Source organism: Geotrypetes seraphini, chromosome 11 (genome assembly GCF_902459505.1).
Source record: "Geotrypetes seraphini chromosome 11, aGeoSer1.1, whole genome shotgun sequence".
NCBI lineage: Eukaryota > Metazoa > Chordata > Amphibia > Gymnophiona > Dermophiidae > Geotrypetes > Geotrypetes seraphini.
Genome location: NC_047094.1, coordinates 81,860,476 through 81,885,082, shown reverse-complemented (window position 1 = coordinate 81,885,082; position 24,607 = coordinate 81,860,476). Strand labels below are relative to the sequence as shown.

The 24,607-nt window shown below is 44.6% G+C and overlaps 1 protein-coding gene across 4 annotated transcripts in view; it reads left to right on the top strand.

Annotated features, from left to right (window-relative positions):
- Nucleotides 1–24,607, top strand: part of LOC117369113 (zinc finger protein 704-like) — a 147,578-nt gene that overhangs the window by 93,836 nt on the left and 29,135 nt on the right. The gene's annotated exons all lie outside the window — the stretch shown is intronic.

Genomic DNA, 24,607 nt, shown 5'->3' with positions numbered 1-24,607 from the left:
CTTAGTTGTGCAGGAAATGTGAATCTCCTCATACACCCACCATATAGTGCAAAAATGTGCAAAGGTCTGTTTTTTTCTTTCGATCACTACATAGCCTAATGCTACACAAGAAGCGCTGTTACAAACATATTCTGTAGGTCAATGCTAAGGATAACAAAGTTTCCTTCCTTGGACCAGAAGGAGATACTGATAAACCACTGGAAGAGATCCCAAAACAACACCCAAAGACCCACTCAGTGTGTGAACCAGTTGAGTGGAGTGGAGTGGACTAACTGGGAGGTGGAAATGGGCCCGGAGTTTGCTCAGCAGAATTTCCCAGACCACCTCTTCCTCTCAACACATTGACACGCTGCTACCACCACCACCACTAGGAACACCTCACTGGGTAGGCCAGCTATGCTATAAACTTTATAAAACACATTATTATATTTTCTTATAAAGCACATACTTTAACTGAACTCTCTGACATCCTCAGCCTTTCCATTCACAAAAATAGAAGGAAGAAAAGTTCCCATTTCCTGTTGTCTCATGTCCAACCTGATCAGCTTCTTTGACTGGGTAACGGGGAAGCTGGATGTTGGGGAGTCCCTGGACATCGTGTACCTGGACTTTAGCAAAGCATTCGATAGCGTACCACACCACAGGTTGCTGAACAAGATGAGTTCTATAGGATTAGGTGACACATTGACGAAATGGGTTGGGAACTGGCTTGGCTTCAAAGGGTAGTGGTGAACGGCACCCCCTCCGAAATGACGGAAGTGATCAGTGGAGTGCCACAGGGCTCGGTCTTAGGCCCGATCCTATTCAACATCTTTATAAGAGACTTGGCAGAAGGGCTTCGTGGTAAAATAACATTATTCGCCGATGACGCCAAACTAAGTAATGTAGTGGGCAAATGCAAGCCTTTTAAAGTTTGCGATGGTCTCTAAGGCTGGAGACACTGTCTAAGGGATTGCATCTATGGGTGTCGGCCTTTAAGCTGAGGAGATCTTTGCAAGGGTAAAATGGCCCAAGGCCGCTGGAAGCCTTCACAGAGGACATGGTCCATCAACAGATTAGAGCTGAGAGCCATTTGAATGGCGTTAATGGACTTTTCAAGAGATTGTAGAAGGGAAAGCATCGGAGTCTTCTTGGCCAATGCCACAGCAGTAGCTTATAGCAACAGAAAAGGAGACACCAAGAGTGTGCTGTTAAAACTGGAGACCCAGCTGTTATTTCACTGGGCAAAGAACCATCTGCTAGCCATCTCAGTAGCACATGTAATGGGAGTGAACAATGTTCAAGTTGACTTTATCAGTTGATAGACGCTGGACCCGGGAGAGTGGTTCCTATCCAAAATAGCGTTCAACAGGATTGTTCAGCACTGGGGGCATCTGATGTTTGACCTGATGTTTGACAATTGCAAAACCACACAATACTTCAGTTGAAGGTGTGAGCGGGGAAGCACCGAGGTGAATGCTCTAGTACAGCCTTGGCCTACTATGGATCTCATCTACATGTTCCCGCCTTGGCCAAGTCATTCGAAGAACAGCAATGCACTGAGGACTGGTGATTGGGACCAATCTGGAGCTCTAAGAATCACCATTCCTTGATTGCTATTCTTCAAATGACTTGGCCAAGGCGGGAACACATACATGAGATCCTTGGTAGGCCAAGGCTGTAGTAGAGTGTTGACTTCGGCGCTGCTGATTCTTAGAGCTCCAGATTGGCCGCATTGCCCATGGTTTGCGGATCTAGTTTGGCTGCAAAGAGATCATAGGCTGAGACTTCCTCTCCATCTAATACTGCTCATGCAGGGCCCAGTCGCCTTAGAGAATCTGGAAAACTTTGGGCTTAAGGCATGGCTCTTGAGCGTGCAGCCTTAGTACGAAAACCATCAGAGTTCGCACAAAGTAGCGCGGAGATTCGTTCTTTGCTTAATTTGCTCCCGGAAACAGTTCTTTCTGTTTTAGAAGCTTGGATATTTTCTGGCAGTGAATGCCAGAACAAACCAGTCTCATCCGCACAGTGAATGCCAGAACAAACTGGTCTCATCCGCATTATAAAGCTGACATTTCAATAAATTTTCCTGTTCTATTAAAGTAGATAATTTTTTACGAAATGGTTCAATCTCTTCTGTCGGCGCACTCAACGCTTCGCCGTAAGTCCGTTTGTTCATGATTCCATATCTCTTGCAAAATCTCCACAACCACCCATCATTAATTTTTACTTCAATGTTCATGTTTAGCTAATGTCTTTGCTGCAGATTGCAATTCCACTCCCCACATATTTACACCACAAGAATGTTGCTGAACGTACCACTTTATTACAGCCTCTTCCAGGGAAGATTCTTGTGCCATTTTAAGATTTTTTTTTTTCTCGACCAAGTGTTAGAATCTACATCGCTGGACAAAGCAAATTTCTGCAGCTTTTCTTTTGCTTTGCGAATGTCCGATACCATTTGTTTTTTGACACCATATTCCTCACAAATTTGTGCCCAATTCCACTTTCTTGATGAGATCCAACTTTTATACTCAAGTTTGTGCGTTTTCGTTTTTTATCCATGACTGCTTTGGCTTAAGTCGCTGCCGGAAACATAAAGGGCTGTTTGAGAGACAGTACGCATGCTCGGCCTTCTTGCCTGGATGTGCATGGTAACGATTATGAGGTCCGGTAAATCCGAAGTCCGGATAAACGAGGTTTGGAAAATCGAATATACATGCTTGTACTGGGAGTCAGTGTGTGTCTAGGTATGCGGTAGTAAAGTGGTCAAATTTTTTCAGCAAGTAGATCAGTTTGAGAGCTGTATTTTGCACTGTTTGTAATTATTTTATCATGATGATGGGGCATGGTAAGTATAGGATGTTGCAGCATGTCTAGAAGTCCCAAGACTAGGGACTGAACCTGAAGTCTGAATTGATTTCCGTCAAAGTATTTTCAGATTTGTCTTAGGTTGCGCATGACTGCAAAGGATTTCTGGACTGTTTTGTTCATTTGTAGTTGCATGGTACATCCTTTGACTATTATCACTCCTAGTAGTTTTAGGTTGGGTTGATTGGGGTATGTAATAGAGTTTATTTCTAAGTTTGTTATGATGAGGTTTTGTTTTTTTGAGAAGTAGGATTTTAGTTTTGTCAGCTTTAGTTTGTGGTCTTTCATCCATTGTGTCACTGTCTCAAATATTTTATGTAGTGTCTGTTGTGGTGGGGATAGGTTGGTTGAAAGGAAGGAGGAGGATGATGTCATCTGCGTAGCTGTATGATGTTATGCCTGGTATATCCAAGCAGGTACCAAGTGAGGTTATATAGAGATTGAAGAGCGTTGGAGATAATGGAGAACCTTGGGGTACTCCACAGGGGTTGGTCCATTCAGATTTTTCTTTGTTTGTTTTTACTCTGTAGCTCCTGGATTGTAGGAATGCTTGAAACTATGAGTGAACCCTACCTATGATTCCTATTGCTTCCAATGTTTGTAATAGGATGTCATGATCTACCAGGTCAAATGCTGCAGTGAGATTGAGTTGTATAAGTAGCATTTTTTTTGCCTTTGCTCAGGTGTTGTCTGGCTGTGTTTAGGAGGGAAGCTAGCAGTGACCCTGTCCTGTAGTCGAGCGAGAGAGGATACATCTACATCAAGTAATTTCCTGTTAAAGAATATTGTACTACATTTCCCAGAATTCTCAAACACTACACTACAGAAGCTCAGTTCTAACAGGCAGGTTCAATAAAAAAATAAAATCTCATATATACAGTCACATGCAAATACAATAGTCTAAATACTGACATGCAATCCTGCATAATTAGACAATGAAATTGTAACTCAGGATAGTTTCACATCTTTTTTTTTTTTTTATATATAAATTTTTATTGAAATGTTTTCAATATATTGTACAATAGTAGCATACCGCAAAATCATGGAACACCAAATACAAATCCAATACAAATAAGGCAGTAGTTAAAACTAGATTACCACAACCCAAAGTCAAAAACAATAGCATACAACCATTTCTAATCTTCCCCATCCCCACCCCCCCTCAAGCTCATGTTCCCCATCCCAAATTACCCCCTAATCCCCCCCCTTCCCCCATCCCTATAGCAGGCAACAGAACGTCCAGTTCAGGGAGATCCCCTAGAGTGCATCCAGCAGATCTTCCAACTTACTCCATGTGTGGAAATAAGTAATATAGGTGTGGCGTCTTTTAGCCACAGCTATCTCCATCCTCCCCAAGGATAACAATCGGTTAACCCATGCAGTATAAGAGGGGGCCTCTGTGTTCTTCCAATGGTTGGCAATGAGACATTTCGCAGCTGCCAACCCCCAACGAAGGAACTTAGTTTGCCATGTATGCTCCCTAATATTATATAAACCTAAAAGACAACTCAGCGGGGAAAACACAACACTCTCACCCAGACACTCAGATATAGTAACAATCACCGCCTTCCAATAGGAATTGAGAACCCCACAGTCCCACCAGATATGCAAAAAGGACCCCACATGGGAGCCACATCTCCAACATTGATCAGAGGCTCCTGGAAACATTCTATGCAGGCGTTCCGGAGTATAGTACCACCTCGTAAGAACCTTATAAGCGTTTTCTTGAATCAAAGCACAGGAGGAGGCCTTATATACCTCCCTACATATTACCTCCCAGTCTTTAGCTATTAACCGGGAGTTTAAATCCCTCTCCCAGTGCTGACGAAACAAAGGAATAATAGGGGAGTATCCCCTCCTATATTGATACAGCACCGATAATGATTTAGGAATTTTCTGAAGTATCAGCCAGAGATTTTCCAACGTTTCCCTCTCACGCGGCAATCTAGAGTCCCAACCCTGAGCATGCATGAAATGTCTAATTTGAAAGTAAGCGAAACAATCACCATCCGGTAAGTCATATTTCTGTTGGAGTGCTTGAAAAGAAGCAATCCCGGTCGTCCCCATTAAATCTCTAAATGTTTGAATCCCCTTTTGAGACCAACGATGAAAAACTCGATTGTCACGACCTGCCAAAAATTGAGGTTCAGCCGTGATAGTAGCTAGGGAAGATACCAACGCCCCCCCTCCCAAGGTAGTACGCACCTGGTTCCATACCTTTGCCAAATGTTGTACAAAGGGGTTTGATATGCTCTGAACCCATGCACGCTGCGGGCCAGACATCCACAACCTAAATTTCAAAGGCTCCAAACCACTATATCGCTGTTCCAGCTGTACCCCACTTTTGTGTTCTCCCATTTCCCAATCAAGCACTAGCTTCAGCTGTGCCGCTTGATAATACCACACCAGATTAGGTAACCCTCTTCCCCCCTCTTCCCGAGGAGCCCACAACAGAGATTGGGCAAGTCTTGGGGATTTACGATGCCAAATAAAGGTGCGGATTTCCCTGCTTAATCTTCTCAGTTCCCCTAGAGGAACCGATATTGGCAAAGTCTGAAATAGGAACAACAATCTAGGAAGTACATTCATTTTAATGATCGCAATTCTCCCCCACCAAGATAACCATAGGCCATTCCAGCGCTGTAAATCAGCCCTTATACGGCTATAAATAGGCAGGTAATTTTTCTCATATATCCTCCCAATATCCGATGGAATAAAAATGCCCAAGTATTTAATCCCATGGCTAGCCCATTTAAAGGGAAAAGTCCCCCTCAACCCATCCACCTCCCCCTGTGTCAAGGTCAGATTCAAGATTTCCGTTTTAGCTAAGTTTATTTTAAACCCGGAGATCTGTCCATAGGTGTCAAATAGCTGCAGTAAATGGGGTATAGAGTTCTCAGGTTGTCCCACGTATAGTAGAATATCGTCCGCAAACATCGCTATTCGGTGATCCACCCCCCCACTAACGACCCCAACTAGCGATAGATGATGTCTAATGGCCAATGCAAGGGGTTCAAGATACACTGCAAACAATAATGGCGAAAGGGGGCATCCCTGCCGAGTTCCCCGAAAGATGGGAAAAAAATCAGTGTAAGATTGATTAATCCGCAAGCATGCCCGCGGAGCAACATACAGAGCCCGGACCCAATCTCCAAATAATCCCCCTAGTCCCATCCTATCCATGACATCCCATAGAAATTCCCAGAGAACCCGATCGAATGCCTTCTCGGCATCAACCGAGATCAAAACCACCTTTTCCCTACCAGTACTCGCTTCCCAGAGTAAATTAAGGGTTCTCCTAATATTATCGCTCACCTGTCTCCGTTGTATAAACCCCGCTTGATCTTGATGGATCAGGGAAGGCAGTACCCTCCCCAAACGCTGGGCCAGGACCTTAGCCAAAATTTTTGCATCTAAGTTCAACAATGATATGGGCCGATATGACCCACATAATAAAGGATCTCTACCCGGTTTGGGCAATATAACCACCCCAGCCTCACCCATCGTAGCCGGCAACATGCCACCAGTAGAAATTCCGTTAGCCACCCGGACCAAAAGGGGCCCCAATTGTGCCGAGAATTGTTTATAATAACGACTAGTATACCCATCCAACCCTGGGGATTTACCATTCTTCAACCCCTCAATCACCCCCAAGATCTCAGAGAGTTGTATCTGTTCTCTTAAATACTCCTGATCCGCCTCTGCCAGCTTAGGTATTTGTAGTGAGTCCAGAAATCCAGTCTGCACTCCAGCAGCTAGCGGCCCCAGCTGTCCATAAAGCCCGGAATAGAAGTCCCGGAACTCACGTTGGATAGCAGAGTCCGTAACTTGTAGGTCCCCCCCTGAGTCTCCCTTAATACAAGTGATATTTAACCGATTTTGTTTGATACGGATATATCTAGCCAGTTGAGCACTAGCCTTATTGCTATGCTCATAAATATTGAGACGAAATCTCTCACGCATACGCTCTGTGTCCTCTACCTGGAGCTGATACAATTCATCCCGGACTCTTTGCAGTTGAACCAGAGTCTGGGGGTCTCTCGTGTTCTGGTGGTTCAACTCCAGCTGAGTCAATCGGGTTCTCAATTGAAGAAAGGTCCGGGCTCTCTGTTTTTTAAATCTAGCCCCCCACTTAATAAGCTCTCCCCGGATTACTGCTTTCAGGGCATCCCACAGAATGGCGTCTGATACCTCCCCATTGTCATTCATCTCCAAGTATTCCCTCATAGTGTTTTCCACCGCCGTGACCACCTGGGGGGAACTCAGCAGGGATTCATTAAGCCTCCAATATGTACCTCCCCCCGGATCTAACATACCAGTGCAAGATATCCACACCGGTGCATGATCTGAGACATGCATCGGTTCTATCTCCGCTACTCGCAGCCCCCCTGCTTGATTCCTATGAATCCATATCCCATCTAGTCTAGTATAGGTATTCTGTGCATGGGAATAAAAGGTATATGATCTCTGAGCACCATGAAGTAGTCGCCAGCCATCAACTAAGCCAAGCGAACCCATCAGATCGCGAAATGCAGCGGCTGACTTTTTCGTTGATTTACGCCCTCCCCCTGAGTGATCTACAGTCGGGTCTGGAGGGACATTAAAGTCGCCTCCCAAATATACCGCTCCTTGCATAAAGGTATGTAGAGCCCCCTTCAAATTCCGATAGTATGCTGCTTGTCCCGCATTAGGACCATAAAGGTTAATGATAGTCAGAGGGCGACCTTGAAGCATACCTTTCACCGCTAGACACCTGCCCTCTCTGTCCCTATAGACATGTTCCACCTGTAATCCCAGTCCCTTGCGTGCCAGAATAGCCAATCCTCCTGCCCTTTTTGTGGCCCCCTCCCCTTGATGGGTCCAGAGCATATCAAACTGTGGTCTTTGAAGCAAAGATACATCCCTAGGTCTCAAGTGCGTTTCTTGCAAGAGACATATGTCCCACTTCATACGCTGGAGGTCTCTGAAAACTATACTCCTTTTACCCGGGCTATTGAGCCCATTTACATTCCAGGAGCCTATGATCAACTCCGGATCTTTCCCTGGGGATCTCCCCACACCCAAGCTCCGCCGCCCGCTAGACCCCATACCAACAGCTCCCCCCCTCCCCCCTCCCCCCCTCCAATTAGCCGATTCTCCAAGTTTCGAATCAGCCATACGAAGAAAATGAGTCATACTGAAAAGGCCCATTATAAACACCTATTATTGCTTTCCCTCCCCTTCCATCCCCCCCTATTCCTCAAGCATACATATAAAACACACACTCAAGCCAGCACTCCATCCAAGCCTGTATAATTAACTAACCAGCCCTTCTACCTAAAGCAAGCACACAGAACAAGCAGAATAACCATTCCCTAGGGAACAAACAAGTCATTTTCAACCAACAAAATTACAAAATCTCTTTCAGCTGTAGTCCAAAGATACTGAAGTCATGTTTCCCTCTGGAATACCGGATCAGGTAACTGAGGTAGAAGGTTGGCTGTCCTCAGTAGTGTTCTGGGAGACACCAGCTCTGATCTCCGATACTGTTCCCGATATGTCTCGAGCAGGGGCGTCATGCTGCATCCGACATCCAAGGTCCTTCATCGCCATCCATGCGTCAGCCACATTTTCCACTTTCCGGTGAGTCCCATTGATAGTGAAATGTAGTCCAAAAGGAAAGAGCCATCTGTAGCGGTAGCCTTCAGCTCGCAGTATCTGGGTGACTTCCCTAAACGATCTACGTTTCTGGAGTGTAGCAAGGGCCAGATCCTGATAGACCCCCACTTTCAACCCCTGCCACACAAGTTCAGGGCGACGACGTGCAGCCTGTAAAACTTTTTCCTTCAATTGAAAGTCCCCAAAGCAGGCTATAATGTCACGGTTGCCAGGACCTCTCGTCTGCCCCAGGCTTCTGTGAGCCCTCTGTAAGTCTATCACAAGTGGTATCACCTGAGATTCCTCAGCAAGGAGGGCTTTGCAAAAGTCTGACACCACTTCCCTGGCATCCTTATATCGATCCAAGTCTGGCACCCCCTTAAAACGCAGGTTATTTCGCCTTGAGCGATTCTCTAAGTCCTCGACCTGCCTTTTTAAGTCATCCAGTTGTGCCACTACTGTGTCCACAGCAGCAGATCGTTCCTCCGCCAGGCCCTCCACGTGGCTCAATCGCGCTTCAGCGACAAGGACTCTGCCGCTCAGGTCTCCCACTTCTGCCCGAATCTCTCCCAGCGCAGTCTTCATGTCTGCCCTCATCCCTACCATTTCTGCTTTCAACTCCTTAAACCACAGCTCGATCTTCCCTTCCATCGGACGATCGTTCGATTCAGAGTTGGACTGGGAGGACACTGTCTGCCGCGGCGTGGTCGGCTCCGCCATCTTGAGTAGCGCCGCCGGGGAGCCAGGAACGTGCGATCGGGTTTTCACACTCGTTGCACCAGGAAACTGAAATTTCTCTAATTTCTTCCGACTCGCCATACATTCAGCGAGCTCAGGCACCAAAAAGATTGCGCTCAAACCACCACTGGAAGCAATTATTAAACTTGCAGCCGCGAGCCCCGACAGAGCTCTAAGATTAAGCGGCCATATTCCGTGATGACGTCACTTCCTCCTCGATAGTTTCACATCTTATAGTTCATCAGAACCAATTGTTGATTCATAAACTTAAATACAGTTTGCATTCTGTCCCAAGCACAGCAAATAGAGCAGATAAGCATTAGCAATCCAGATCTATATCTATATCATTTTCTTACCTGTTCAAAACATGTTGTGATTGAGACTAGAAACACTTGTGGGAAAAAAGGGAAGCAAGATTTCAATCAGCCTGTCAGTTTTGACTAAAAGCAGGGGGACAGAAAACTTCTTGGAACTTTAACCCTCAGTGGTGATAAAAAAAAAATCTAACAATTTAAGTTGAACAGAGCAACCTAGCCCTAAAAAGAGTAAGGACACTTGTAAAGAGCTCCTTAAGAACCCTTAAAAAAGCTGTTCTGTGGCGAAACGGGTCCCGTCGGGGCAGGGTAGCAATACTGCACATTAAAAAATAAGTTTAAACACCTTTTGTTGAGATGTTGTATTTGAATTGTTCAATTGAAGTAAGAAACAACAAAAAGTGTTAAGCACAATTGGTGTGGAGTTGAATGGGTGTTTAAGACAGTCTAAACCTTTCTCTTCATTGGACTCCTGAAAGTGAGGAGATTTTCCATTGTGGATGTTTCCAGTTTACCTCACTTTACCATCTTCTATACCTTGTTAGTGCCAACTGAACCCTACCCTCAGAAAACCTTAAAAATCAGTTTTACAGACCACTTCCTAGTCTCCCATAGGAAATAATGGAGGTATACGGTACTCACAGTCACTGAAGTGCCTTTCCTGTCGGCTCTTTTCACTGCAGCTGAATGGAAGAAAAGGATTTTCTACCTCAGAAAAGCTCCAAAAGGAAAAACTTCAGGATCTTCATATTTCCAGTTGGATGGACCCCTACTGAGACCTCCGCCCCCTTGGAACCTCTCCATACGATTGGGGGGACGGGAAATGTAGTCTGCATCCTGATGGCTGTTACGTAGGACGCACTCAACCTGCGTGTAAACCTCTTGACATGGTCAGAAGGCAAGCTAGCTTCCAGATGGACCCCGAGCCTGAACAGGGTAGCACATAGCAGGCTGGCTCCACAGGACCACTATAGGGTCTCTGTGAAGCAAAAGTCCGGCTCTGCGGAACTGCTTCCTTTCCTCTGGCAGAAGACTATTGTAAGGGATCACACAGCACTGAAGCCATTGAAAACAAACTTGAAATTGCAAAAAAATAAGAAAAAGATGCAGAGCAGGTCAGAAATATTTCTACATGGATCACCTGCAGATATTGAAACTTTAAGTGGCTCTGTCTTTCAGTAGTAGGAGGAGCACATGGAGAGAAATGCATTGAATTTCTTCAAGTACTGGATCGCAGCTATGGATTGGACACCTCGCATACTGAATCCGGAAGGGACATACCAGAATGTTAGCTTTAAACCCAGAAACCGCACCATAATACTAAATCTTTTCAATAAGAACTGGCAAGGACACATATTGGCTGAGTTAGGGGCAGAATAACATCATTCACAAAGAGTGATATGAGAAAAATTCCCCACATAGATCTTTTAATATCTATATAGTCCCAAATATGCTGGGCGAATGGTTTCATAACCAGTGCAACAAGGTTGAGAGAGGGTACACCTGCTGCATACCCCTACCCAAATCAAAGGCTAGTATACAGCGCAGTGAGCCACTTACAGAACCCCTCTCCCACCCCAAATTTCTGCAATATACTAAACATAAAAGGCCAGTGCACTTGATCAAATGCTTTTCCAGAATCCACTGCTAATACTGTGTTTCCCCGAAAATAAGACAGTGTCTTATATTTATTTGGGGCCCAAAAAATGCACTAAGTCTTATTTTTGGGTAGGGCTTATTTTTTTCATGTACATGATCATCTCTCCCTTCTCCTTCACCCCAATTCTTCCTCTTTCCTTTCTCTCCCCCACATGTGTAACATCTTTCCTCTTCTCTCACCCATCCCTTTGTGCCTTCCCTCTGCAGCATATTTCTATCCCTCCATCTCTCCCATCCCCCTGTGCAGCAGAACCCTTGGCCAGCATCTATCCTTCCCTCCCTCCTATTCCTCATGCAGCAGAACCCTTGCCCAGCTTCCATCCTTCTCTTCCTCCCATCCCTCGTGCAGCAGAACCCTTGCCCAGTTTCCATCCTACCCTCCCTCCCATCTCTTGTGCAGCGAAACCCTTGAGCCTCTGCTGCGCAGCCGAACCTCCGCTGACCATCCTTCCCTCCCATCCGAACCCCGCCGACCACAAGCCTTAAATACCTTCCTCCAGAGCAGCGTCGGGCCAGCAGCACTCTAAACAGGCTGCTTCACGGCCTTCTCGCCGGGGCCTTCTGTGTGCTGCGTTACTGATGACATCAGTGATGCAGCAGAGGGAATTCCCCAATAAAATACCTTGACCCCTGAAACAGGCAGCTTAATTCTAAAACACGTGGCCCCTGGGCTTGAGACCACTGCACTATATCAACCGGCTCACCTTTATCCACATGTTTATTCACACCTTCAAAGAAGTCAAGCAAATTCGTGAGGCAAGATCTCCCTCGGCTGAACCCAAGCTGACTCCATCTCATTAAATCATGTTTGTCTACATGTTCTACAATTTTATTTTTATAATTGTTTCTACCATTTTGCCCGGCACTGAAGTGAAGCTTACCGGTCTGTAATTTCCCAGATCTCCCCTGGAGCCCTTTTTAAAAATCAGTGTAACATTGGCCACCCTCCAATCTTCAGGTACTACAGATGATTTTAGCGACAGGTTACAGATCACTAACAGCAGGTCAGCAATCTCATGTTTGAGTTCTTTTAGTACCCTGGGATGTATACCATCCAGTCCAGGTGATTTATCACTCTTTAACTTGTCGATTTGGCTTACTACATCTTCTAGATTTACCGAGATTTCTTTCAGTTCCTCTGCATCATCACCCTTGGAAACCATTTCCAGTTCAGGTAGATCTCTTACATCATCTTCCGTAAAGACCGAAGCACAGAATTCATTCAGTCTTTCCGCTATGGCCTTATCCTCCCTGAGCGCCCCTTTTGCTCCTTGATCATCCAAAGTTTCCCTTACAGGTTTTCTGCTTCTGATGTACCTAAAAAAGTTGTTATGAGTTTTTGCCTCTTTTGCAAGGTTCTCTTCATATACTTTCTTAGCTGTCTTTATCAATGTTTTGCATCTATCTATCTTATTTTCTTCATTCGGATCCTTATTCCATTCTTTAAAGGATGATTTTTGGTTCTAATAGCCTCTTTCACTTCACCTTTTAACCACGCCAGCTCTCGTTTCCTCTTCTTTCCACCTTTGCTGATACATGGAATACATCTGGTCTGGGCTTCCACGATAGTATTTTGAAATAACATCCACACCTGGTTTAAAGTCCTAACCTTTGCAACTGATCCTTTCAGCTTCTTTTTAACCATTTTCCTCAATTTATCATAGTCGCCCTTTCGAAAATTAAACACCTCTAAGTAGATTCCTTTTGCTATGTTACTCCCGGTATCAGCTCAAATTTGATCAAGTTATCATCATTGTTCCCCATCCAGAATCTTTGCACCTTTAGGGTCACATTGATGGCCTTGAGATCCAAGACTGGTCTCCAATCATCTGAATCTTTCTTGGGTATGATAAAGTACACAGAATATCTCCCAGTGCCCAAGTCTGCGTTTGGAACCAGCTCTATAGGTCCAATTGACCTGAGGGGACAACAGACTCTAGCTTGTAACCCTCTCATAAATTGATCTGTGGAAATGTGTGTCTAAGTCTCCCAGAACTCCAAAAGTCTTCCTCCTATGCAGGGAAGTTCGGAGGCTGACTGGCATCATTGGGACTTCTTAGAATTAGGTGCTTGGTGAGAGCTGGTATTGGGGCTTTCCTAGAACTACTAAGCCTTGAATGGATCTTTGGCACGGGTCCTGTAGACCCCTAACTCGGTCTCCTGTAGTTGCAAAAGGAACTACAACTGGAACTCCCAGCCTCATGGCTTACTGTCTGTTAAGAACTTGAGATGACGATGATCTATCACACTAGTTATCAGGCTGTCCACCAGATCCTTTCCAAAGAGCATCTGAGCCTTAAAAGGAAGTCTGTTCAAAGTAGCTTTTGACGCTGAATCTCCCATCTACTGTCTGATCCATAGTATTCTGTGGGCTGAGATATTTTGAAGGCCTTGGTATGTTTATCATAATCACAATATTATTATTAAGGCTTAGCCAAAAGGAAAGATTTATAAACTATAAAGAGTTTTACCTCATACAAAATTGTCATTTCTTTAATAAAGCATTAACTATTTTTTTGAGGCCCTCCAAATACCTGCAAATCCAAAATCTAATCTAATCTTTAGGTTTGTATACCCCATCATCTCCACGTTCGTAGAGCTCGACGCGGTTTACAGTAGGAGAAAGAGAAAGGAAACTACAACAGAGGGTAAGAGGTAGAAGTGTGAAGAAAATTTAGAGGACTTGGGATGCCAAGATATAAGAGTTTCCTTGATTCCTAAGTTGGAGGGAGACTTACATTTTTTGAGAAAAGCCAGGTTTTCAGATGTTTGCGGAAAACTTGGAGAGAGCTCAAGTTCCGAAGAGGGGAGGTAAGGTTGTTCCAGAGCTCAGTGATTTTGAAGTGAAGGGAGGTTCCTAGCTTTCCTGTGTGGGAATTGCCTTTTAGCGAGGGGAAGGATAGTTTTAATTTGTGGGAGGATCTGGTGGTATTAGGGTTTGAGGAATTCCAAGAAAGAGGGATAAAGGGAGGGAGGATACCATATAGCAGTGATTCCCAACCCTGTCCTGGAGGAACACCAGGCCAATCGGGTTTTCAGGCTAGCCCTAATGAATATGCATGAGAGAGATTTGCATATGATGGAAGTGATAGGCATGCAAATTTGCTTCATGCATATTCATTAGGGCTAGCCTGAAAACCCAATTGGCCTGGTGTTCCTCCAGGACAGGGTTGGGAACCACTGCCATATAGGATTTTGAAAGTTAAACAGGCGCATTTATAGTGGACCCTGGCAATTATCAGAAGCCAGTGGAGCTTGGCCAGGAGCGGGGAGACATGGTCAAATTTACTTTTAGTGAAGTTGAGCTTGGCAGCGGCATTCTGAATCCGTTGGAGTCTGTGGAGGCTTTTCTTAGTTAGGCTTAAGTAGATAGAGTTGCAATAGTCCAATCTGGAGAGGATGATGGATTGGACAAAGAGAGTAAAATGTTTTTGATGGAAGCAGAATCTAACTTTCCTTAGCATGTGAAGGCTGAAAAAGCATTTTTTTACCAAGGATTGGAGGTGGCCCTGCAAAGGGTTTGAGTTTCAGACCATTGATATAGGGCTCCTTTTATGAAGTCGCGTTAGCAGCTTTATCGCATGCAACTTTTTAGCATGCGCTAGCCGAAAAACTACCGCCTGCTCAAGAGGAGGCGGAAGCACCTAACGCGGCCGGCAAATTAGCGCGCACTATTACGCGCATTAAACCGCTAATGCGGCTTTGTAAAAGGAGCCCATAGTGTATCTAGATTTTCAGAAAGCTTTTGATAAAAGTTCTTCACAAGAGGCTCCTGAGAAAATTAAAGTGTCATGGGATAGGTAGCAAAGTTCAGTTATGGATTAGGAATCGGTTATCGGATAGAAAATAGAGGGTAGGATTAAATGGTCATTTTTCTCAATGGAGGAGAGTAAACAGTGGAGTGCTGCAGGGGTCTGTACTGGGACCAGTGTTATTTAACTTATTTATAAATGATCTGGAAATTGGAACGACAAGTGAGGTGATTAAATTTGCAGATGACACTAAACCAGTGGTCTCAAACTCATGGCCCGGGGGGCCACATGCGGCCCGCCAGGAACTATTTTGAGGCCCTCGGTATGTTTATCATAATCACAAAAGTAAAATAAAAGTTTCTTGATCATATTTCTCTTTAGCTATAAATGACAATATTATTAAGACTTAGCCAAAAAGAAAGATTTATAAACTATAAAGAGTTTTACCTCATGCAAAATTGTCATTCCTTTAATGAGACATTAACTATTTTTTTCTGAGGCCCTCCAAGTACCTACAAATCCAAAATGTGGCTCACTGTGAGAGCGACTCACACACAAGTGCAGAACCAGCATGGGAAGCCCAAACAGCTGAGAGGCAGGGAATGCCCCGGATCAGCCTCCTGCCACTCAGCTGTTCAGGGCAGTAAACCTTTTTTTTAAAAAAAATAAACACAATATCTGTCCCCATTAAAAAAAATTTGTTTTAAAAGTTGTGCCTGCCCCCTCTCAACCACAGCCATCACAACCCTCCCCCCTAAATCCCTCTGTTGCCTCAGCAACCTGCAACAGCAAAAATGGCAGGAAGCATTCCCACTTTCTCCTGTCAATGTAGACCCCCCTCCCCCTGTGAACCTTCCCTTACCCTCCCCCCCCCCCAATAAAAGGCAGGAGCAATGCCCACACCCTCTTGCCACCAGATGCTCTCTGAACTCCCTCTCCTGTACCTTTGTCCAAATTTAAGAGCAGGAAGGAGGCCAAGCCAATCAGTGCCTTAGGCTCCTACCTCTGTATCCCAGGATACAGAGGGAGGGGCCTAAGCCCCTGATTGGCTAGGGCCCCCAGCTGACAACAAAGCACGGTATTGAGTAGCAGCGCTCTTGAGGTTTGCTTAAAATTTTGGCGGTTCTATAGTTCCTGAGGAAGGGGTATCGGTCCCTGAAACCAAGCTTGGTCAAACCCTAAATGCGTGAAGGAGCTTCAGTAGAAGATTATTACTCCCTGCGACTTTGCTTAAGTCCTTATGATGAATTTTGAACACTATAGGATATATAAGCTAAGTACAAGGGGAGAGTGTGGCGCAGTGGTTAAAGCTACAGCCTCAGCACCCTAGGGTTGTGGGTTCAAACCACGCTGTTCCTTGTGACCCTTGGAAAGCCACTTAATCTCCCCATTGCCCCAGGTATATTAGATAGATTGTGAGCCCGCTGGGACAGACAGGGAAAAATGCTTGAGTACCTGAATAAATTCATGTAAACCATTCTGAGCTCTCCTGGGAGAACGGTATAGAAAATTGAATAAATAAATACAACTCATTCCGTGACTTTTTTATTTGCTTTATTTTGTGCAGCTGTTATAATAACAGTTTATATACTGCAGGACCGTGAAGCTCTATGCGGTTTACAATGATTAAAAATGCTACAAAGTGAGTAGAACTAACAAAGTTAGTGATTAGTGACTAACAGTTCTAGAGAACAATTGTGGGGAATTGTACAGTTCAGCTACCTAAGTACTTTAGGAACAGCTGGGGGAGGAGTGCACAATTAACATTATGGTCACTATATTTTTTGAATCCCAGGACAAGCAGGCAGCATATTCTTAACTGATGGGTGATGGCACTGACGGAGCCCCAGTACGGACAATTTTAGAGTGATTGCACTCTAAGAACTTAGAAAGTTCTAGTTAGGCTGCACCGCGCATGCGCGAGTGCCTTCCCGCCCGACGAAGGCACACGAAGGCGACAAAGTTTCTTAGTTTCCGCGGAGCTAAGAAGACGCGTGTTTTTTTTTTCAACGGCTGTTGAAACTTTTTTCTTCGCCTTCCCACTCGCGCGTTTTGTGGAACTTTTACTTTTCTTTTTCTCTTCATTTCTTTCATCTTATAAAAAAAAAATACTTCCCTTTTTCTTTCATTTTTTTGGTTGGTCCCAGAGGGGCCTGTTGGCATCATTGAAGCCTCTGCCTTCGATTTTGCGGTGGCCATTTTTACCTTCATGCCCCCTCAGTCGGGTTTTAAGAAGTGTCAATGGTGTGCCCGCCCTATCTCTCTGACCAACTCACACAATTGGTGCCTCCAGTGTTTGGGTCCGGATCATAGGACTTCATCTTGCACCCGTTATGCGTCTCTCCAGAGCGCACCTTGAAGAATCGCCAATTTCAGCAAAAACTTATTTTCGGTGCCGGGATGGACGGTTCCTTGACATCCATTCCGACGTCAGCTGCTTCTACCAAATCGGTGCCGACCCTTTCAACACCGCAAGAAGTTTATTCGGTGTCGCATCCTCCAGGTAAGCCAGCTAAGAAACCTTCCCCTGCCCTGGTGGGTCCTCCGGTCGAGTCAGCAGTGAGCCAAGTCCTGCAGACCTCGAGGCGCCCTTGCAAACGCTCCGCTCCTATTGAGGTGAGTGCCTCTTCATCGGCCTCCTCCTCTCTGTAGCGTAGAGCGGCACCTACGGTACTGAAGAAAAAGAAAGCGGTACCGGTGCCTTCCTTGGACGACCATATTACATTATTATATTACATTAGGGACTTCTATTCCGCCTTTTCCTTGCAGTTTAAGGCGGATATTGCAGCTATACTGCAGGTCCAACTCAAGGAGCAGTTACAACAACTCCTTCCTGCTCTCTTGACACCGAACCTTCCAGTGCCTGTTCGGTCTGAGCCTTCAGTGCCGATTGTTACTCAGCCTATATTATCGGCATCGACATTTTCAGCACCGGTCCATTTGGCTTCCTCGGTGTCCATGCTGATATTATTGGCAGAACCCAGAGCCTCGCACCATACTGTTCAGTCGGTCTCCGATCTTGTACCACTTTTGGAGCCGACACAACGCCATGCTTCCCATACTTAACTGGGTACCGCGTCGATGCGGTTGGGCAAGTCGATGCGGAAGTCCCTTCATGGTGACACCTCGACTCCGGTCTCTTGAAGTCAATTACCACCGGTGCGAGACCCTGATCTTTGGGTACCGACGATGAGGTTTCTTCTGATGACGATGATCCATCTGTCCAGGAGTCTGGCAGTAAGCCTGAACAGACTACATTTTCCAAATTCTTAAAGGAAATGTCAGAGACACTGTCTATCCCATTAGAGTCTGACTCTTAAGAAGTACAAGGCATTCCTCGATGCCCTGGACTTCGAACAACCGCCTAAAGAGTTTCTAAAGTTACCCCTTCATGACATTCTGAGGGAAACTTTTTATAAAAATCTTGAAACTCCCTTAACTATTCCTGGAGCTCCCCGTAAGCTTGACACCCTGTATAAAGTAATTCCTATCCCAGGGTTTGACAAGCCTCAGCTCCCTCACGAGTCCCTCCTAGTGGAGTCTACTCTGAAGAAAGCTGCGGGAGCTAGTGTGTATGCCTCTGTCCCTCCTGGCAGAGAGGGTAAGGCCATGGATCAATTTGGCATGCATCTATATCAGTACGCCATGCTGGCCAATCGTTCGGGTAACTATGCCTTCCATTTTTCTTTCTACCTGAAGCATTTGATTCAGCAGGTTTCTACATTACAACGGTATCTCCTTGAACGTAAAGTTCCTTTGTTTCAGCAATATACTTCTAGTTTATTCCAACTGCAGAAACTTCTGGTCCGCTCGATCTATGACACCTTCGAGTTGACTTCCAGGGCCACTGCAATGGCTGTCGCCATGAGACGTTTAGCCTAGCTTCGTGTCTCCCAACTCGATGTCACTCACCAGGACCGCCTAGCAAATGCACCTTGCCTCGGTGATGAATTATTTGGCAAATCTCTAGATACCACCACTCAGAAATTATCGGCTCACGAGACCAGGTAGGATACTTTATTGAAGAACAAAAAGAAACCTCCACCTACTTGCCCTTTTCGACAGCAGTCTTCCTATCAAAGACGTTATACTGCTCGTCCACTTCAGCCTCCTCAAAACCAACCTCGTAAGCCACGTCTGCAGCAGCAGCGACAGGTTCGTCCACAACAGCAGCAACCAGTGAAAACCACTGCTACGCCTAAAGCTGCTCAGCCCTTTTGACATGCTTCTTCAGGACATAGCCAGTCTCCCTCCTTCATCTCCTCTACCTCAACCTATAAGGGGACGTCTTCAGTTTTTTCTCAACCGTTGGGAACTCATCACTTCAGACCAGTGGGTTCTCTCCATCCTTCACCACGGTTACTCTCTAAATTTTCAGACTCTTCCACCAGACAGCCCTCCAAAAGAGTCTGCTTTGAACACCTCTGTTCTCCCTACTCTTTCAGGAGGTACAATCCCTTCTTCTTCTGAACGCCATAGAGGAAGTTCCTCTAGATCAGAGGGGGCAGGGATTTTACTCCCGGTACTTTCTGGTCCCCAAAAAGACCGGAGATCTCAGGCCCATCTTAGATCTCAGGGACCTCAACAAATGTTTGGTCAGGGAGAAATTCAAAATGCTCTCCCTTGCCACATTTTATCCCCTCCTCACTCAGGGCGACTGGCTATGCTCCCTAGATCTCAAAGAAGCTTATACACACATTCCTATCCATCTGACGTCCAGGCGGTATCTCAGATTTCTCATCCATCACCGTCATTACCAATACAAAGTGCTACCCTTCGGCCTCGCCTCGTCTCCCAGGATATTCACCAAGTGTCTTATAGTGGTGGCTGCATTTCTGAGAACTCACAGTCTCCAGGTTTTTCCTTATCTGGACGACTGGTTGATCAAAGCTCCTTCATCTCAGCAAGTGGTTCAAGCCACGAACCAGACCATCTCTTTTTTTCACCTTCTGGGGTTCGAAATCAATTACCCAAAGTTGCATCTCATTCCCATTCAACGACTTCAGTTCATTGGAGCGATCCTGGACACCAATCTCATGAGAGCGTTTCTTCCCTCTGACCGTCTTCAGACCCTGCTTCAACTCTGTCATCACATGCTCCTTCACTCCACCATTTCTGCCAGACAAATGATGGTTCTCTTGGGACACATGGCTTCCACAGTTCATGTTACCCCCCTTGCCCGTCTTCGCCTACGTACTCCTCAGTGGACCCTGGCCACTCAATTGTCACAGGCGACAGATCCATGTTCACGACATATATCTGTGACATCGTCTCTTCGGCAGTCTCTGCACTGGTGGTTGAACTCCTCCAATCTTTCCAGAGGTCTTCTCTTCCATCTGCCCCCTCATCACATGATCACCACCACAGATGCTTCCCCGTATAATAATAATAATAATAATAATTTTATTCTTATATACCGCCAAAGCTATAGAAGTTCAAGGCGGTTTACAGCAAGAAGCGCTGGACAATCAGCGAAGAGGTTACAGTCAAAGTCAGCGAAGAGGTTACAATCAAAGTCAGCAATACAATCTTACATAATGAAGGAATATGGGAGTTATACAATCTTACATAAAGAAGGAATATGAAAGCTGTGTAGTTCATTAGGGATACTGGTTGAGTAAGCAGAGCAGAGAAGATTCTTAGTTAACAAATCGATTGAACAAGCTCGTTTTTACCTGTTTTCTAAAATTGAAGTAGGATGATGAGACCGCGAAAACGTTACTAAGCCAATCGTTCCATTTGCCTGCATGGGGAGCACACCTGGACCACCTACAAACTTTGGACGGTCCAGGAGCGTCAACATCACATCAACTTCCTGGAACTCAGAGCGATGGAAGTTTCATGGCGACTCCAGGAAGTACTTCTTCACCGAAAGAGTGGTGGATCATTGGAACAGACTCCCACAGCAGGTGATTGAGGCCAGCAGCGTGATGGATTTTAAGAGAAAATGGGATACTCATGTGGGATCTTTAAGGGAGTGAATTCAGGGGGGGGATACTTGGAATGGGCAGACTTGGTGGGCTAAAGCCCTTTTCTGCCGCTTTTTTCTATGTTTTATGCTCTCAAGGCGTTTCAACATCTTCTCTATCCCCAGGTTCTTCTTCTGTGCACAGACTACCAAGTCGCAATGTACTACATCAACAAGCAGGATGGGACCGGCTCTCTTCAATTATGTCAGGAGGCTCAAAGGATTTGGTCTTGGGCGACAGATCGCAGTCTGTTCCTGAAAGCTGTCTATATTCAAGGTGAACAGAATTCATTAGCAGACAACCTCAGCCGAATTCTTCAACCTCACGAGTGGACACATGACCCTGTCACTCTTCAGTCCATCTTTGCTCAATGGGGCACTCCTCAGGTGGACCTCTTTGCGGCTCCTCACAACCATCAACTGCCCCAATTTTGTTCCAGACTCTACTCCCCTCATCGTCTGGCAGCAGATGCGTTCCTCCTCGATTGGATAGATCGGTTTCTTTATGCCTTTCCTCCTCTATCTCTCATGTTAAGGACTCTATTCAAGCTCCGGAGGGAGCAAGCCACCATGATTCTCATTGCTCCCCGTTGGCCCAGACAACATTGGTTCTCCCTTCTTCTTCAACTCAGTTCCAGGGAGCCCATTCTTCTACCAGTGTTTCCTACTGTGCTTACTCAGCGTCAGCAATCCCTTCTACATCCCAACCTGCCATCTCTACACCTGACATTGTGTATCTGGATTTTCAGAAGGCGTTCGACAAGGTTCCGCATGAATGATTACTTTGAAAAATTGCGAGCTATGGAATCGAGGGTGAAATACGTGGATTAAAAACTGTATGGCGGATAGGAAAAAGAGAGTGGGGGTAAATGGACAATACTCAGACTGGAAAAGTGTCACAAGTGGAGTGCCACAGGATTCGGTGCTTGGACCTGTGCTCTTCAACATATTTATAAACGATCTGGAAATTGATACAACGAGTGAGGTGATTAAATTTGCAGACGATACGAAGTTATTCCGAGTAGTGAAGATGCAGGAGGATTGCGAGGACCTGCAACGAAACATAAACACACTCTTATGTTCTTAAATTACATCTAGCACACAACTTTGATCCAGTTCTCTGGTCACCCAGTCAAAGAATTCAATCAGGCTCGTTTGGCATGATTTATCTTTAGTAAATATATCTACTGTTAGGGAGTAAATTTCAAGTATTCTGTGATGATTTGAATAATAATCTTTATTGTATCACAGCTCTCTTTCAACTTACAATCTTATATGTTAAAAACAAATAACACTCACATTACAGATATACATTGATTCAGTGACCAATGACGCTAAAATGTTCATGCGGCTAGATATTAAGCCAAATCTTCTTCTTCAAATTACTGCCATCAAATAAAGTGGCAGAACAAATGTAAAGTCCAAAATAGCGTCAATTGGAGTATTGTGCAACTAGTGCAATATATGTAAACGATTGATTAATGTGCAAAGAGTGCTCTTAAAGTGCCTTGTGCATTTTACTTCAATGCCTGGCCCCCCGACCCAGGTTTCGTGTTCTTCATCAGGAGGGGTCTCATAGTACACAGAGATTGCCTGCTCATAAACCTTGCGGTCATTGTAGTACTTGCGGTTTTGTGTGGTGTCAACCTTTCATTACTATTCCAATGTCACAGAGGAAGAAATTTGACCTTTCTACGGGCACCAACTGCGACTCCCAGGGGGTGGTGTATTGTGTGATCTGCGGATTTTTGTATATTGGTCAAACAAGTAGGAAAATTAAAACACGTATTGTTGAACATCTTAGCAATATCCGCAGGGGCAGAGTAATCGCCCCCTTGGTAGATCATTGGTTGAGAGAGAATCACTCATTACAAGACCTTAAGTACACTGTGCTTGTTCACATCACCCAGTATGAAGGTGATATTTGTAAACTTTTATTACAAAAAGGACAACGATTTATTTATAATTGGAATACGTTATTCCCCAACGGTTTAAATTTCGAAATCGAGTGGTTGAATATTTAAGTGTATGTGTGGTATCCTCGGGTGAAATGTCATTTCCGGTTTTAAGAAGATAGAGATTTAGTTTGGTGGGTGTGCCCGTGTGTATATATTGAAATCAGGGAACTTTGGTTTCCTCAGCCAGTTCCTGTTCCGGTGCCGTTTCCCCAGTTTGGTTAGCCTGTGCAGGTACGTTTATCTGACCTTTAAGGATATATGAAGAGTTTAATTAGAAGTCTGGATAAGAGTGATTCAGGTATGCAGGTAGTTTTGTATTAGTTTTAAATATAAATTGGTTTTAATTGTAGTTTGTTTTTAACCTAGACCCCTCCTGACGAAGAACACGAAACCTGGGTCGGGGGGCCAGGCATTGAAGTAAAATGCACAGGAGGAGTGTGTGGCACAGTAGATGGAGCTACGGCCTCAGCACCCTGGGGTTGTGGGTTCAAACCCCGCCGCTGCTCCTTGTGACCCTGGGCAAGTCACTTAATCCTCCATAGCCCCAGGTACGTTAGATAGATTGTGAGCCCGCTGGGACAGATAGGGAAAATGCTTGAGTACCTGATTGTAGAACCACTTAGATAACCTTGATAGGCGGTATATAAAAACTAATAAACTTGAAATTTGAAGAGCACTCTTTGTACATTAATCAATCGTTTACATATATTGCACTAGTTGCACAAAACTCCAATTGACGCTATTTTGGACTTTACATTTGTTCTGCCACTTTATTTGATGGCAGTAATTTGAAGAAGAAGATTTGGCTTAATATCTAGCCGCATGAACTTTTTAGCGTCATTGGTCACTGAATCAATGTATATCTGTAATGTGAGTGTTATTTGTTTTTAACATATAAGATTGTAAGTTGAAAGAGAGCTGTGATACAATAAAGATTATTATCTTTAGTAAAGCCATGTTGCCTCAGATCTTATAACCCATTGGATTCCAGGAAATTCATTAACCTTTCCTTCAGGAACACTTCCATTATTTTTCCAATAACTGAAGTGAGGCTTACTGATCTGTAATTTCCCACTTCATCTTTGCAACCACTTTTGTGAAGAGGGACCACATCCGCTCTTTTGTAATCCTGCGGAACCTCTTCCTTATCTAAAGGGTTATTGAACAAAACTTTTAGAGGACCCACCAGAACTTCTGTGAGTTCCCTCAATATCCTGGGATGGATGCCATCCATTCTCATGGCTTTGTCCTCCTTCAGTTTTTCAAGTTGTTCATAAACACTTTTCTTGCGTGAACAGTGCAGTGTATATTTGAGGTTTTTAGATGATAAATTTAAATATCTAGATATATTATATTCTTATGCAATTATATGTTTTTTTTTTATTATGCTCTGGGAGAGATGCATTTGTTGATAATTTAGATTATTTGAGAAAAATAGTGGAAAGATTGAGTATCTGGTTCCAAACAAACTTTTGAAATTAGAGAGAGAATGCTGCCCAAATTCTTGGCATTATAGTTGATTCCAGGCTTAATTTTGAACATCAGGGTAATGCCCTTGTGAGAGAGGGTTTTTTTTGTGGGATTTTTTTTATTAAGGCAATTAAGGGGATATGGTCTTTCTTAACTGAAGAAAGCTTTAGGAGTACTGTTAAAAACATTCTATGCCCCTAGAGTATTGTAATTCTCTTTATTGTGGATTGTGTGAGAAAATGTATAGGAGATTGGAACTGT